Source organism: Marmota monax, unplaced genomic scaffold (genome assembly GCF_021218885.2).
Source record: "Marmota monax isolate L192 unplaced genomic scaffold, Marmota_monax_Labrador192_F-V1.1 WCK01_AAM20220418_F8-fsc00153, whole genome shotgun sequence".
Classification (NCBI taxonomy): domain Eukaryota; kingdom Metazoa; phylum Chordata; class Mammalia; order Rodentia; family Sciuridae; genus Marmota; species Marmota monax.
This window is the reverse complement of record NW_026692146.1, coordinates 761,936-779,276: the sequence shown is the minus strand read 5'-3', so window position 1 is coordinate 779,276 and position 17,341 is coordinate 761,936. Positions and strand designations below refer to the sequence as shown.

Here is a 17,341-nt window from a genome sequence, read left to right as displayed (position 1 = left end):
GCAAACTCAGGCTCACAGGGTTTATGTCCATTCTTGAGCCTAACTTTTTACCTGCTACAGTGTTTGGAAGGAAAGCTATGTTTGGAAGAAAAGTAACCTAATTAACCTTCAAAAACATCTCAAGGGAGCCCCATTTCATAGAAAGGGAGCCCTTCCCAGAGATGGATAGTCGCCCATAAGTTATGCACAGTGATTCAGGACCATACACCATAACATTGATTTTGTTAAGCAGTTCTCACAGGGCTGTTCGCAGCATTTGTTGAGGTAAGCTGCAGGATCCTGCAAGGACCCCTTTGCCCATCAACTCACTATCCAATCTTCAAGTGATATAAGATGCTCCAGCAGTTGGGGAACCAGGAACTTATGGAGTGGCACCAAAAATTCACTTCAACCATCTCTCAGGATGGCTGAGAGCCTACTCTGCCCCCAACAAATTGCATTTGTCTAAGAAGTGTGCATGAAGCATTTCACCCCAGGGCAAAGCAAACATCATACCAGGTGATCTCCGATATCCCTTCCTGTGTCAGGAAGCAATGGTTCTAAAATCAGGGCTTAACTAGCAGCAGACTCAAGCCCTTTGCTTATTTTCCTCTGCTGCCTGCATTTGCTTTTTCATCTTGTTCCTTATCTCCTCTGCCTTATGGGACTAAGAGTAAAAGGAAACTCAAATCCACCATTTTCACAGTTTGTTGGCAGCTCAAATTCACCAGTTTTGCAGTTTATTTGCAGCTGTTAGAAAAAGCATTGTTAAGAAGGTTTTGTAAGTTTTGTTAGCCTGGTAGGGGAGAGAACAGTGTGATGGGATAAATACAGGCAAAGTTCCTTGCAGGTACAGGCAGGGAGTGACCAGCAACTCAGGGAAGTGAGAGAAAACTTTGGAGATTAATGTACTGACATTGCAATTGGAGCTTAAGTAATTCTTAGGAGTTGCCCACGCCTGTGTCTTTGTTGTTTCATTCACTAGGAAACCACTACCCCAGCAATTTTTGTGGTCAGTTCTTTTTGTCCTTTAACTATCATTTCACATGTCACTTCTTTAACCCAAGTGTTCTCTGATGGGTGATTGGTTAAGCAAAATGTAACACACACATACACACACACACACTGGAATATTGTTCAGTTTTCAAAAAGGAAGTAAATTCTGATATATGCTATACTGTTGTAAGGACAGACAAGGCAAGGCACCGAAGATAGCAGGAAACAGTTTTATTTGGATGCAGCCAGGTTCAGAGGGCACAGCTTCTGCTGTAATCAATCAATCCCCTGAACCCCGAGTTCAGGTAGTTTCAGAATTTTGTACCCAGCAGTTAAGGGGAGGGGCTCAGAAGTTCACAGTCTGCAGAAGTTCACATAAAAGCAGTTTTTTTTTTCTTTCACTGTTCTGGGCAAGTTAACCCTTCAAGGACAACACCTGGGAAGGGGAGAGCTTCTTCTTCCCTTTCTTTCCTCCCCCTGTCAGCTATCATCAAGGAGCCCAATTGGTAACTTCTCTTATCTTAGAAATGTAGACATCTCTGTGAAGCCCCAGCTCAAGGCCAGAGGCCTTGTTTGCATATTTCTACAAACTACTATACTGGATATGTTTGTGAAAAACTAGTAAGGGGGTGTCCAGCACCTGGAGTGCTGATTTCATATATATATACATATATATATATATATATATATATATATATATATATATATATATTAGTGTTGTAGTTGGACACAATACCTTTACTTTATTCATTTATTTTTATGTGATGCTGAGGATCAAACCCAGTGTCTCGCATGTGCAAGGCAAGCACCCTACTGCTGAGCAACAACCCCAGCCCTTAGTGCTGATTTCTTCCAGGCTAGCGGCCAAGTAAAACAGGGCAACACAAAAATAGGAAGTTTATCTAAATTGTAGAGACTCTTTTGCTGACAGTACTAAAATCAGCTATGGTGAAGATTTCTGGAGAAGCCCAGTTAAGACTTTTCCTGGAGAAAGGGGGCACCATTTCAGTACCATGGATGGACTTTGCAGGCATTATGCTAAGTGAAATAAGGCAGTCATGAAAAAGTGATTCCATGGTTATGGAATATCTCAAGAAGTCTATATGGGAGATCTAAATGCACATAGACAGACAACAGAATGGTGTTTACAGGGGCTGGGGGGTGGTCTGAGGAACTGGGGTTTAATGGGTATAGAACTTCAGTTTGGGAAAGACAAAAAAGTTCTGGAGGTGGATGATGGTGATGATTGAACAACAATATGAACATACTTAATATCATTTAGCTGTACACTTGCAAGTGGTTAAAGTGATATTATTATGTTATATTGTGTATATTTTACTACAATAAAATTTTAAGGAGTTAGATGCAATTACATATGAAAAAGAAAAAAATGTTACCTTCTCAGAGAGGCCCTCCCTGGCTACCCTCCCAAAGAGGTCTCCTTGCCCCAGTTCCCTGTTTTGTTTTCCATTCCCTGATAATTTTCTTCCTGTCCATTCACCACAATTTGTACTTGTTTTCTCATAAGCTTCTTGAGGACAGAGATCTTGGCTGTTTTGTTCACTGCTGCATCTTCCTTACTTTGAACATTGATTAGCTCATAGTAGGTGATTAAGAAGGGCTTGTTCAAGGAAAGATGGAAGGCTCTGTAGAAAGTAAAGTGCAATAGATATGTCAAAATTGTGCATTTCACTTTGTCCTTCTGTTTGGAAGGATTCCATATATTAAAAAAAGTACAAGACTAAAGAAATCCAAATGCAGATCACTTCATTGCTTAAAGCAGTAAAAATCTTGGCTTGGAACATGCTTTCACTAGTGACTAATGCAGGTCTGAGGCTAAGCCAGGACATGGATTGACAAGACTTCAAGAGTTGATGGCTCCTTGAGGCTGCTTTTGGCTGCAAGAACAGAAACCTTGACTCAGAATGTTCAGACAAGGATGATGCACTCCTTCACATAAAGAAATGTGGAGGCAGGGACTCCAGTGACTGGTTAACTCAGCAGCTCAGCATGCCATCAAGCTTCTTTCCCTGCTTCTGTTCTGCACCCTTCACAATGTGAGCTTTGTTCTTGGGTCAAGGTGACTCCCTTAGTTTCAGATGTCACACTCAAAGACATGAAGAAGCAATCACTACTTTGGAAGAGGAGAAATTTTCCTTCCTTGTGTCTCTTTTGGGCAAGTGTCATAATTTTGCATAGAAGACCTCTAGCATGTGTCCTTGTCCAGAATTGCATGCCATATTCGTGCCTAAGCCACAGGAAAGGGGAAAAGGACCACCATGTTGACTTAGACACATATAGACTTTTGGGACTAAGGATATGCCCAGCTTTCTCCAAAGGACATGGCAAACTAAGGAAGATAGATACACAAAAAAAGTTGTCATCTTAGGAAGAAGGGAATACCTTTTGGGAAGGCAGCCAGAAAAAGTAGGGGTTTGGACCATAACACAATACTCATGGTTTCATGGGGTGAGATTCATTGGTCTTTCAAGGTAGGATTGAAGGGAACATTATGTAGTCCTCAGACCTGTACTGCTTTCCCACCACCAATGTTAGCTTATCTTAGATTAAATTGGCCACAAAGGATGGAATGAAATGATACATCCCTAGGAACTTGCTATTCAGCCATGAGAGGACATGTGTATTACTAAATGAAAGAAGCCAGTCCACATGGCTATGGGTTGTAATTCCAATGAAATGACATCCTAGAAAAGTCAAAACTACAGAGACGATAAAAAGATTGGTGGCTGCCAGGGATTAGAGGAGATAGAGGGAGGGATTCCTAGGTGTATCACAGGGGAATTTTAGGGCAGTGAAACTATTCTGCATGATAGTACGATGGTGAATACACATCATTATACATGTGACATCCATTCTATGTAAACTGTGGGCTCTGAGTAATAATCATAAGATCATGTAGGTTCATTAATTGCAAATGTACCCCTCTGGTGGGAGATGTTAATAGTAGGGGGAAGTGAGGGTCGGGGGAGATATGGAAATTCTCTGTACTTCTGGTTCAATTTTGCTGTGAACCTAAAATTTCTCTGGAAAATAAAGTAATTTTTTAAAAAATAGTTTCACAGATGGATATGTGGTAAGAAGAAAGTGGGATGGAATCATAGGATAGAGAATGAAGGGGCCCAAGTGGCCACATCAGCAAAGTGAGAATGGAAGCTTTTCTGAGGAGGTGAGAGATCTGAGTCATGTAAAGAAAGAAGCCAGGTGAAGATCTAGGAGAAGAATATCCCAGGTAAGATAATCTCCTGGAGGCAGGAACGAGATGGATATGTTTTAGGGAACTGACTCAGCCTGTGTTATTGAAAGGTGGAAGGCGTGGTAGAGATGAGACAGGAAAGTTCAGCGGGCCACGTGGACCATGGTGATGGGAAGTCATTGAACAGTTTTGAGCAGGGAAGGTAACAGGGTCTAATTAATTCTCTCAAAAAATCACTCACTATGTGGGAGAGGATGTGTTATGGTCAGGGAAGGTGGACAGCAAGTACAGAGACAGGCAGAGTTGGACGAGACCACTGGAGTCAACCTGCTGAGAGACCCTATGGGCTTGGTCCACAGTTTTGGCTGTGGAAATGTGGAAAGTATTGGAATCCAAGATCTACTTCGTAACTGGAGCCCGTAAGACTTCCTAATAGATTGAGTGTATGTGGAGGAGGGAAAGAGGCAAATCAAGCAAAGGAAATAATAAAAATGTGAGGAGAGAGCCTAGAGAATGAGATAAAATCTTTTTTAGTTAGTACTCTCGGATTATATCTACAATATATAAAGAAAAAAACTTAATACCATAAAACAGAAAACAAAGTCAAAAAAGAAAAAGAAAGAAAAGAAAAAAAGGAACAAATCAATAAATGGGCAAAAGAACTAAATAGGCATTTCTCAAAAGAAGAAATACAAATTCCCAATAAATATTTAAAATATGTTCAGCATTCCTAGCAATCAGGAAAGTATAAATCAAAACTACATCAAGATTTCATCTCACTCTAGTTAAAATGGCAATCATCAAGAATACAAATAATAAATATTGGTGAGGATGTGGGGGGGAAAGTACATTCATACAATATTGGTGGGACTGCAAATTAATACAATCACTTTTTAAAGCAGTATGGCAATTCCTCAAAAAAACAACAACAACAACAACAAAAAACCCAGGAATGGAACCACCATGTGACCCAGCTGTCCTACTCCTTAGTATTAATCCAAAAGAACTAAAATCAGCATATGAGAGTGCTACACTGTTATAGCAGCACAATTCATAATAGTGAAGTTGTGAAACCAACCCAGATGCCTGTCAACAGATGAATGGATAAAGAAAATGTGTGGTAAAGAAAATCTGTGAGGTGAACAGAGAGCCTACACCCTGGGAGCAAATTTTTACCCCTCACACATCAGACAGAGCACTAATCTCTAGGGTATATAAATAACTCAAAAAGCTAAGCATCAAAAAAACAAATAACCCAATCAACAAATGGGCCAAGGACCTGAACAGACACTTCTCAGAAGAGGATATACAAACAATCAACAAATATATGAAAAAGTGTTCATTATCTCTAGCAATTAGAGAAATACAAATCAAAACTAATCTAAGATATCATCTCACTCCAGTCAGAATGGCAGCTATTATGAAGACAAACAACAATAAGTGTTGACAAGGATATGGGGAGAAAGGCACACTCATACATTGCTGGTGGGACTGCAAATTGGTGTAGCCATTATGGAAAGCAATGTGGAGATTCCTTGGAAATCTGGGAATGGAACCACAGTTTGACCCAGTTATTCCTCTCCTTTGTCTATACCCCAAAGACTTGAAAACAGCATACTACAGGGACACAGTCACATCAATGTTTATAGCAGCACAATTCATAATAGCTAAACTGTGGAGCCAACCTAGTTGCCCTTCAGTGGATGAATGGATTTAAAAAATGAGGTATATATACACAATGGAATTTTACTCAGCAATAAAATAGAATCAAATCATTTGCAGGTAAATGGATGGCATTGGAGAAGATAATGCTAAGTGAAGTTAGCCAATCCCCAAAAAACAAATGCTGAATGTTTTCTCTGCTATAAGGAGGCTGACTCATAGTGGGGTAGGGAGGAGGAGCATGGGAGGAATAGATGAATTCTAGACAAAGCAGAGGGGTGGGAGGGAAAGGGAGAGGGCAGGGGATTAGCAAGGGTGGTGGAATATGACAGGCAACATTATCCAAAGCACATGTATGATGACACGATTTGGTGTCAACATACTTTATATACAACCAGAGATATGAAAAAATTGTGCTGTATATGTGTAATAAGAATTGTAATGCATTCTGCTGTCATTTATTTTTTTAAAAAGTCAATAAAAGAGATAACATTTGAATAAAATTTAAAAAATAAAGCATGTGAATATACAAAAAAAGAAAATACCTTTTTGCTTCGTCAGTATAGTTAGTGTTTCTGAGCTCATAGAATAGTGATTGGCACATGGTAGGTGTCCAGTAAATATTTGTCGAATAAAAAAATGAATGAATGAATAAAAAAATAAGAATGGAATCACCATGTGACCCAGCTGTCCTACTCCTTGGTATTAATCCAAAAGAACTAAAATCAGCATATGAGAGTGTTACAGGCACATCAATGTTTACAGCAGCACAATTCACAATAGTGAAGCAGGAAACCAACCCAGATATCTGTCAACAGATGAATGGATAAAGAAAATGTGGTATGTATGTATATATATATATATATATATATATATATATATGGTATGCACACACACACACACACACACACACATAATGGAGTTTTACTCAATCAGAAAGAAGAATGAAATTATGGTATTTGTTGGTAAATTAGTGGAATTGGAGAACACCCTGCTAAGAAATAAGCCAGAAACAGAAAGTCAAGTTTTGATTGTTTTTTCTCTCATATTCATAAACTAGAGCAAAACAAGGGGAAAGTGTGTATGTGGGGTGGGGGATTACCATGAAAATAGAAGGGAGATCAGTGGCGTAGAGGAAGGGGACTGGAGGAGGGAGAAGAGTTGTGAAAAGTGAGAAACAGTAGAAAGCAATTGACCGAATTCTTCTATGTACACATATGAACACACTGCATAAATTTCACTGTTTGTGTATCCATAAAATACCAATTAAAAATAAATAAATAAATAAATAAATAGAAATACCAGTAGAGTAGAGAAAGGGGAAGATGGGAAGGGAGGGAGGGAGGGAAAGGGGAAGCACCAGGGACTGAAATGGAGCAAATTATACTTCATGTATGATTGTGTCAAAATGAGCCCCACTATAATACACTAATACAAAATTTTTTTAAAAAAGAATAACTTGTGGGTCTTTAGTCCAAGTAACTATGATTTCACTAAATGGGTAAGGAAAATGGGGAAGCAGGGAGGAACCATTTCAGTGAACAGTGGAAAACTAAGACTTGTGTTTGGACCTGTTAAATCATCTAGGTGGACTGGCCATCTAAGTGGAGATGTGAGTGGGTGATCATGCGGAGTCTGACACTGAGCTTTAGATATGAGTCTGGGCATGGTTAGGTTAAGGATAGTGCTTTAAATCTGGAGATCACTTAAGGAGAGATTGTAATAAAGGAGAAATGAACTTAGGAGCTGTGTGACTTGAGCATCTTATAACTCTGCTGAGCTTGATTGTGAACTTGTGTATCAAGTGAGCTTTATAATATCTATCTTTAAAAATTGTTGTCATAATTAAGTTAGATAATGTTTACGAAAGTAACTGGCCCAAGTTTCAGTTCATAATAGATTCTAAAGAAATGCTAATTTATTAACTCTGTTCCATTTCATTTGGGAATAAAAAAATTAGTATAAACCATTAAAATCAGACCTAAACAAAGTAAGTGTCCAGGACTTGACTTTTTTTTTTCTGATTGATCACCTTTCAAAAATTATTTCTTGGACAATTTGTAGAATGTGCCTTAAGGGATGGCTAAGGAAGGATTGATATACTATTTCTCTGCCAAGAGTCCAGATATCTTAGACAGGTGTGTGAGGAGATGGGGTAGCATAGAAGAAGAAGGGAAATGAGGAAAAATATATGGGTGAGCATATAGTGAAACAGGAATGGAAAAGCTGAAGATTTCAAACTTTAACCCTTCAGAGAATGATGTCACAGCGCAATAAATAGAGACATCCAGATGTGAATTCATTTGGTAAAAAGAGAGAAGTAATGGTGCGCTGGGTGTTGACCAGGTTGAGTGTGAGCTCCACAGAGGGCATCCCAGAAAAGATGTCAGTCAACAGCTCAAAGTAGAGTGGCTGGACTAAGATAGTGACTGAGGATCTAAGGATCCCCTCAAGGAGGAGATGAATGGAGCCTGAGATTTGATGAGGTCATCAAAAAAAAATCTATAGAGAATGCCTTTTCCAGAGGGTTCTGTTATGGCTTGGATCTTATATATCTTCCAAAGGTCCATTTGTTATAGCCTTGGTCGACAGCCTATGGCACTATTGAAAAACAGGGGAAGCTTTAGGAGGTGTGGCCTTATTGCAATAAGTTATGTCATTGGAAGTGTGCCCTTGAAGTGATTGTTGGTACCCTGGCCACTTCCTGTCTTTCTTTGCTTCCTGGCCTCCCTGAAGCGAATAGACCTCCTCTGTCATGAATACCCACCATCATATACTGGGCTGCTGCAGACCCAAAGCAAATGGGCCAAGTCACCATGAACTGAAACTTCTGAAACTACACACCAAAATAAACCTTTCCTCCTTTTTAAGTTGATCATATTCATTTTGTCTCAGTAACAGAAATCAGATCAACATCAGATCTTTTATTGCTATTTAATATTTCATGTGGGTATGTTTGGCTTCCTGTTGTGATTGTGAACTTCCTAATTGCTCTCCCAGTTTCTCAAAGATGACCTAGAAAATAACTGCTTTGCCTTTCCTGGCTTCAGTATCCTCAACTCTAAGAGAGACTAGCGATATATGTTTCTATAAGGACTGAAGAAGATCATCTGTTATGATAGTTAGTACATTGCTGGCACACAATAGATGCTCCTTGTATCTACAGAGGTCCCAAGAAGGTCCCCCAAAGAGAGGTAGATCTCATTTCAGGCTATGAGGGTCCTTGACATCATCTCAGAAAGGAATTTAAGGACAGGTCAAAGTGAGATACAGATTGATTTTATTGAGAGAAAGCAAAAATACACACTCTGAGAGACAGGGTAGAATGCAGGCATTGGAGAGGAATGGGCTAGCTTCCCTTTAGCAAGGCATATTTATGTATGTAAAATCTATAGCACAAAGACATGATCTAAGAGGGCATTTTTAGTCCTTTGTGTGAGTGACTTGACATGTTAATCATTACCTACTAGGGGTTGTTTTCTTTCTTTATTTCTCTGTTTTTGATGAAAAATGTTTATTGACTTCCTCATCGGGGTTTCATTGTTGTGCTTTGTGAACTTAAACAGTACTACATTCGTGTAACATTGAGGGTTTGATCGAGAGCATGACTTATAGATGAAATAATTAGATCCTAAAAATATAAATCACAGAAATATCTATTTGTTGAGAAAAATATTCTTGTACCTGTTTTTTTTTTTTCTTTAGGTCCAGATCAAGAGAGTTTATTCATGGACCTGTGGGTAGTTTGTGATCAAAGTATGTAGGAGTGGACTTTAAATCTGGACTTGACATCACGGCCACTCTTGCTCTGTCCTGCATGTCTCCTTTCTACCTGCCCTGGTATCTTCTATCCTACCTCAAATGGATATTGAATATTGCCTTGATTCTATGTATTAGATTCACCAGTGACTGAGCAGGTTTGGAGAAATGCATGGACTTGGAGCATGTGGTCTCTGATGTAAAGGGGAAAAAAATGGGCCTGTCCTTCCTGGAAATCAGCTTCAGGGTTCCCAGTATCTCAGGGTCTTCCTACCTTCCCATGCTCCCTCACTGGGATCTGACTCCATCAGGGCCACTCAGGAGACACCCAAGCTTGAACCTGACCTTCTGACCTTCGTTGCTTGTTCTCCATCAGTCCATGCTCTGATGAACGAGGGAGGGTGGAGAAAAGTTTAATTAGATTTCTCTGAGCTTCAAAGCCAGCAAGGGAGCCCTCAGGCTGTCTGATGTGTCTGTAGCTTCAGGTTACTTCTGAATTATATTTAGGGCCATAAGAAATCAGCTCCCATGGCGGAGTCTAGCTCAGCCAGCACGGAACAGGCTCTGAGAAATTTATCACTGTGGAGCACTGGGATCTTGACTTTCCAGATTATCTCTCTCAGAAGCCAAGTAGATGCCAGGCATAGTGGCACATGCCTGTAATCCCAGCAGCTCAAGAGGTTGAGACAGGAGGTTCATGAGTTCAAGGCTAGTCTCAGCAATGGTGAGGTGCTAAGCAACTGAGACCCTATCTCTAGATAAAATATAAAATAGGGCTGGAGATGTGGCTCAGTGGTGGAGTGCCCCTGAGTTCAATCCCTGGTACAAAAAAAAAAAAAAAAAAGCCAAGTAGAACTCCCTGGGGGTGGGAGCTGGGTGGAAGTGTGCAAGGCATGTGTTCTTTTAGTAATATAACTACTATCCATCACCATGCTCATGGCCTCCTCAATTTTTTTCTAAGCAATTTGAAACAGCCATTGAAAAGTTCAGAAGTGGCTCAAACTGAGCTCATGTGATGATTTTTTGGCTCACTGAAGTGCTGGGAAGCCACCTGGGATCTTATATCTGGACTTGGCTATTGCTCGGAAAATAGCAACCACATGCCCCATGGATCCTGGATTGACAACAAACAAATATATCTTTAGACATCTCAAAGATTTGCTCAATCTGAGCAAATTTAATTTAAAAAATTAAATCAAATTTTGACAGTTTTCAATTCACAGAGACATTTATAAGAATAGTACAAAACATTTTCACTCGAATACACCCAAATGTTAACATTTCACTACATTTGTTTTATCCCTTTTTCTTCTACTGTATATATTGATAAGACTATCAATATTTTCCAACCCATAGACTCTCTTCAGATTTCACCCCTTTTCCTGACAACGTCCTTTGTAGCAATAGAAAACCTAGGACTGTGTGTTCAGTTGTTATACCTATTTGTTTTCCCTGAATGTAGACCTGTGATCAAATCTTTTTTTTTTTTTAACATTCCTGATGTTGACATTTTTTTATAATATAGGCAGGGTATTATTTAGAATGTCCCTCAATCTGGGTTGGTGTGTTTCTTCATGGTTGCATTTGGGTCATGTGTTTTCAGTGGTAATGCTGCAGAAGTGGTGTGGTCTTTTCTGTGAGCCTGGAAAAGACCTGCTGTCCCTTAAATCTCCAAAAAAAACTATGAGCCAAAATAAACCTTTTCCCTTTATAACTTGATTATCTTGGTCACCTGCTGTCCCTTTGTCTCATGATTGGTGATATTTACTTTGATCATTTGGTTAAGAATGGTATTTGCCAAATTTCTTTCTAGTAATGTTCCTTTGTAAAATAGCATCTCTTTGCTTGGTATAGTTACTTTGCAATTAAGAAATATCTGTAGGGAGATACTACATTTATTCTTGCAAAAAATGCGGTAGTGAGTGTCCTTCCTGAGCCCTCACTGAGAATGAACCTGTCTGAGACTGTCTGGTGAGCTGGGCCAAGGGAGAAGTCAGTTTGCAAGATCTGAATCAAAGTGGGCCTCTGAGCATGGCTGAGGGGGATTTGTACCAGGCTCTTGGATGAAGGAGAGGGAGCAGGGGCAGCAGGCAAAGGCTGAAGAATCTGTCTTGCATGAAAGACTATGAGCCACAGGAATGTGTATTCCTATGAAAAATCAGAGTCCCTGGGGGACAGGGACATTCATTCTGCATATTCTGGGAACACAGTGCCCTGGGATGTAAAATCTGAACCTAGTAGCAGTGGCAGTGTAGGGGGACAAGGGCTCTGGGGGTTCACTTGGATAATGCCAGACACTTTTTATCTGGGCTTTCCGGAGAATAGGAGCAAGAAAGAGGCAGGCCATGACCCACACATCAACTAGGATGACTGCACCCACTGCCTGGTGCATGAACAGGTGATAGTCAGCTTTCCGTACTATAATGAATGACCAAGATAGTCAACTTATAAAGGGAAAAGGTTTATTTTGGCTCATAGTTTTGGAGATTTAAGTCCATGATTAGTTGGCTCTATTTCTTTGGGCCTCTGACAAGGCAGCATACCATGATGGAAACATGTGGCAGAGCAAAGACACTTATACCACAAGTCACAGAACAAGAAAAGGAAAGGGCTGAGTCTGCCACAGGACCAGCACGCGAGCTTCATAAAAGAGGTTCGAAGCATATGAATTAACTAGTGAGTTCTAAAATTAAAGAGACATACTCTATTTACCTTTTAATGCCCAGCTCCAGAGACGGCTTCTCCTAGCTCCCGCCTCCAGCCACCTAATGCAGTGGCGAGGTTTACCCAAGAGGCTAGCGAAAGAGAGAAAACACGCCAGGGAGTGAGCTTTTATTGGGGAACAAAAAAATCAAGGGAAAATTCCATCCAATGAAGGTCGGAGGTGCCGCATCCGGCTAGCGGAGCCGAGCCCGGCGAGGGACGTCGGGGTTAAAGAAAACACAGGACACCGAGGTTCTTCATCCAGGAGTCTCTCTCTTTATTCATCTCTTGTCCCTTATATATCCGCCCAAACCCAAGCTAAAGCACACACACACACACACACACGCAGTTTTCTGCAGCAGGAAGCGGTTTTTGGCTTAGCCCTTAGGCAAACTCGGTCAGCTTCTCAGACTGATCATGCGAGACCCAGCTGGGCCGACTTATCAGTAAGTACAATCTGTCCCAGGCTCTTCTGAGAAGGTAGGCCGAACAGGAAGCCCACAAAGCTGGTTCTTGCTTCAGTGACTCACTCGCCTCCTCAAGCGAAACAGTGAACAGGAAACCTGACCTATTTCCTTGTTCCAGGGCCAAGGGGCTCACCACACGGAGGGGCAGCATTCCAAGGTCAGGGTCAGTGATTGGTCTTTGGGTCAGTGGCCAGGCACACCTCCACACGGACAAGCCCTCGCACCTGGGACAGGGTGGGGAAGACTCTGACACAGTTGTGTCTAAGCGCCTCTCTCAGCCAGGGAGGTAACTCAAATCACTCGCGAGAATGGCTTCCCACAGCTGAGGTCCCACAGTCCTCTTGAACGGCACCCTCCCCCCAATGACCTAAAGACCTCCCATTAGGCCCCACCTCTCAAAGGTTCTACTACCTCCTAATAGTGCCACCTTAGGGACCAAGATTTTAACACATGGGTCTTTGGGGGACATTTTATACCTAAACTATACCAACAGGTACTTTCAGAAGCAAATTTGCAGGAGTCTAAGATTGGAAAGAGACCACAGTCAATTAAAATTAAGAGGTGCTTCATGTTAGAGAATGGAGATGCCATGGGACATAAGTTCCAATCCATTCAACACTTTGGCCTGGCAAATCATCCCTGAAAAATTACACTAATCAAAACAGAAGTGAGTTTTGTTTTAATTCAGAATGCAGTGCCAACTAGGTGAGTGGCTCCCTCTGCTAGTGTCCCATGTTTGTCAACACAATTGGTATCCTCCTGCTCATTCATGGGTCCTTCCTTGGGTTTTGAATGATAGTCATAATTGTCCTCCTCTGCCGCAGTCCAGCTGCAGCAAAATAACCGGGGGTGACGAACAACTTGTGTACGTTGATACAGCAGGAGTGGGAGCCGTTTATTATTGGACAGGAGCAGTATTTATACATTCCACACAGCTTATCTAATTAGCATAAACTAGATACATCAGTCAACCAATAAGGAATCTCCACACTTAATGGCTCGCTTTTGTTACTTCTCAAACCACTCCCTCTGGCATTTTGCCAGGCACCATCCAGACTTGTTTACGAACTCTAACATTCCCCTAGCAAAATGCCAGGTGTTATTTTGACTTGTTTACAGACTCTAACACTCCTCTCGTATTACGTGCACCCTGAAGGAACCAACTCATAACTAGATGATTGCATAGGGTGACAAATGCATGAAGAGTCTTGCTTTAAAGAAAACACCCAAGGAAGAGAGAAAAGGAAAATTTGTGATTTCTTGAGAAGAGCAGCTTCATTGAATCCACCAATCAGTTCCTCAGGGAATATTGCTCAATCTTTCATTTAAGTGAAAATCAGAACATTATTATCTCTGGTGTGTGAAGAAGGGATCCTAAAGAATATTTACAATGGTATTAATTTGTCATTGACTCAGAGATAACTAGCATTTCTAAAATTCCACTTTGATTGTATTGGGTATCACATCAAATCAAGCTCGGCACATCTCTTTAAGCATGAAGAGGCAGTATACTAGAAAGGCTTAATTTGAGATGCTACGTGCATTTTCCATTGTGTACACTTTAGTAGTTTCCATTTGGAAGTTGTTGGTGGTACAGTGTTTTCTGCAATACAGTCTTTACATCAAGCTTTTGAAAACATGCCAAGATTTACAGAACAGAATAGCCACGTGCTCTCACTTGTTACTTCATAAGCGATTCTGAAGCTTTGAGACATTCTTGTGGCAGGGCTGGATGATGCCCCAGGGCTTCAGACACCTGCCCAGCCACCTGGAGGGATCTGGATCTGATTCCCTCTTCACAGGGTGGGGTGTGTTCTCTGGTCTGCTGTCCTCAGAAGCTTCATGTACGATGGCCTCTGAGTTTCCCTTGTGCAGAGGTCATCCCACCTGGAGCAGAGAGTCACATGGAGCTCATGAAACAGTTGTTGGAGAGTCTGACCTGGCCAGCAGGGACCTTTCCTCCAGGCTGAAACATTTCCATTTCAGTAAATATTTACTGGCAGCTAGCACCAGAACAGATGCTCTGGGATGAGAGTTCAGGAAATACAAACAGTACCTGCCTTCAAAAGATGGACAACCTATTTGGGATTCAACCGACATTTATTGAAGAAGCATGATAGAAAATGAAGAGCCTGTGACTGAAATCACTGGGTTTGGGTTTGGACCCTGAAATCCCATCACACAGTCTCAGCTCCTCTGGATCCCCATTGTAAATGGAAAATAACAATCCTTACCAGGTAAGTTTCTTGCAAAGAATAAAGAGAGTGTGGACACAAAAGCATTGTGCAATGTATGGTGCAGAATAAGAAGAGCTCATTAAACAGTCGCTGGTTATGAAGGACTCCATGTCGTAGGCACTTATACCTTCATTTCTTCCCATCAACTCTAGGAGCATGGTGTTGATATGCCCCACTTACAGATATGGAAGCCTGAGGCCAGAGAGAAGGGCTTACTGGTAGTTAGGTCAATCAGCAGTACAGCTGTGTTTGACCAGGCCTGCTGGCTCCAGACTGGATGATGCCCTCCCCACTCTGACACAATTGGCCATTGTGGTGTCAAGATCATTGATCGATAAGAAATATTCTGGCATTTTCGTAGCAAAACACACCACTAATAACAATGATCTCTTACCTTTGTGTAATCCCTTTAACTTCCTCAAGTGCTGTCACATCTATTATCTTCGATCCTCTCTGCTCCAAAGAGGTTTCTTTTTTTTGTTCAACCTGCAAAAAAAAAAAAAAAAAAAATCACTCCTGCCAGGGCTTTTTCTGCCAGGAATCTCTGACTGTGCTAAATCGTGGCCAAATTAATGTTCTGGATGGTGTCTTCTTTATTGTGGGCAGGAGTAGGGTGGCTTTTCTTGTGGGGCATTGTTTCTATTTGGGGCTTTATGTAGCACCCCTACCATGGCCCAGCCTACTTCCAGCTCCTTCCTGGTTTCTTTCATGAATTGGAGGAACATTGCCTATTTTTCACACTGTTTTAAAAGCCTCAAATCCATCTTGTGGTGAAGCAAAAGTCACACTGGGAAGATACTTGGGACAGTCGTCCATTCTTTTGTCCCCTGGAGTGTGCATTCCCACCCCTGTGTGTATTTGCTGCGTTCCTCAATTGCCCTGTCTAATGAGTGACGTTCAGTGAACACTGATTGGTAAAACTCTATGGGAGTCTGGCTGCTCACGTTGGCGGCTCCCTGCCAAAATCCAAATGCTGCTCATTCACGTGTCCCCTCCTCATCTCTTCCAGTTTGGCTCAGGGGTGCTCACATTAATATTGGTTATATGAAATAGGCACATTATATTCCTTCTCTCTGAGCAAGGCTATTTTTCAAACACTAAGCATAAATAATTATTTAAGAAACACTTCGCAAAACAAGCATTGTAGGACAACCAGGCAATCCAAAATCTATTTCAGAAGCTTTTACAAAAAGCAGGAAATTTGGGGCAGGGGGGAAGCAGGTGCTGCATTCATTTCATGATAAATGTCTATGCATCCACAGGGCAGGGTGAAGTGGAGGTGGGGGGCTGCCTGACTAGCTCCTAATAGAGTGGATGGAGAGGCATTGCAATGGGTTCCGTAGCCTCTCAACTCCAAGTCAAAATGTCTGCAGACTCAAGCAACTCATAAAGGTAAGAATGAAAACTTTTTTTTTGTTGTTGTTCTGAGATTTGTAGGAAGCATAAATGCACTAAAATACGAATTGACTTAGCATTTCTAAGCACTCAGTCCCTCCCTATGCATATGACCTTGGTAAGAGGAATTTTTTTTGGCCTCACCACTGCTGAGGCTGGCTTTGAACTCACAATCCTCTTGCCTTAGATTCCTAAACTGCTGGGATTACAGGCATGGGCCACCACACCTGGCTAGGTGAGAGTTTTAATAACAAAGCAATACCAGTACAGGCTGCCAAGTCTTGGGTGGGGATCTCCATAGCAGCCTTAGAGGAAACACAAGACTGCCTGCTGAACTCAGCTCTATTTGTTTCTTGTGTTTTGGTCACATGGGTTGTTGCTCTAGACTCCTACTGAAGGGGCCCACGAACAGTAACACTGCTAATGTCATTTTCCAGAACAAGCTGCTTCACATACATTATTTCATTCACCTCACGATAATCCAGTGAGGTAAGTATCCTTATTATGCTCATTTTTCAGTTGGGGAAACTGAGTCTTGCAGAAGGTCAGTCTACTGGGAAAGTAGCATTTAAACCCAGCACTGACTGGCTCTACATCCCATAGTGCATACCACGCCCTTCTGTCCTAGCCCCCATCCAAGGGTAAACCACCCTCCTGTCTGCAGCAAAGATTAATTGAGCCTATCTTCACATTTTAGAGCATGTGCTCTTTTGTGTCTGGCACCTTCCACTTAACATTAAGGTTGTGAGATTCATCCATGTCATTCATGCCCTCTGCTGTCTGGACTCCACTGTTGCTATGGAAGCCATTGTGTAGCCTGAATGTAGTCACCCATTCATCATTGATGGATCTCAAATTGTTTCCCATTTTTGGCTATTACAAAACACACTATTACTAACATATAAACTTTTAAAATAGTTTATGTGAAA

At 41.4% G+C, this 17,341-nt stretch overlaps 1 protein-coding gene and 2 long non-coding RNA genes across 5 annotated transcripts in view; 1 reads left to right on the top strand and 2 right to left on the bottom strand.

The window, feature by feature from the left end:
* Positions 1–247: 247 nt before the first annotated feature.
* Susd4 (sushi domain containing 4) overlaps positions 248–17,341 on the top strand; it is a 187,090-nt gene continuing 169,996 nt past the window's right edge. The window contains exon 1 of one of the 2 annotated variants that reach the window (XM_046419085.2): positions 248–264. The gene's annotated coding sequence lies outside the window, so the exon portion shown is untranslated. Of the gene's footprint in view, positions 265–16,785; positions 16,902–17,341 lie in introns of those variants that run through there. The other variant, XM_046419076.2, reaches the window with a different exon arrangement.
* Positions 2,432–12,566, bottom strand: LOC124075593 (uncharacterized). The gene is made up of 3 exons (XR_006846113.2): positions 12,323–12,566; positions 9,885–9,994; positions 2,432–2,621 (listed from the first exon to the last, which is right to left on the bottom strand). It is a non-coding gene; the product is annotated as an uncharacterized LOC124075593 (long non-coding RNA).
* The window catches only part of LOC131423273 (uncharacterized), a 37,490-nt gene continuing 32,715 nt past the window's right edge, over positions 12,567–17,341 (bottom strand). For both annotated transcript variants that reach the window (XR_009224616.1, XR_009224615.1), the window contains exons 2-3: positions 15,412–15,503; positions 12,567–14,667 (exon numbers count right to left, since the gene is read on the bottom strand). This is a non-coding gene — a long non-coding RNA (uncharacterized LOC131423273). The remainder of the gene's footprint in view (positions 14,668–15,411; positions 15,504–17,341) is intronic.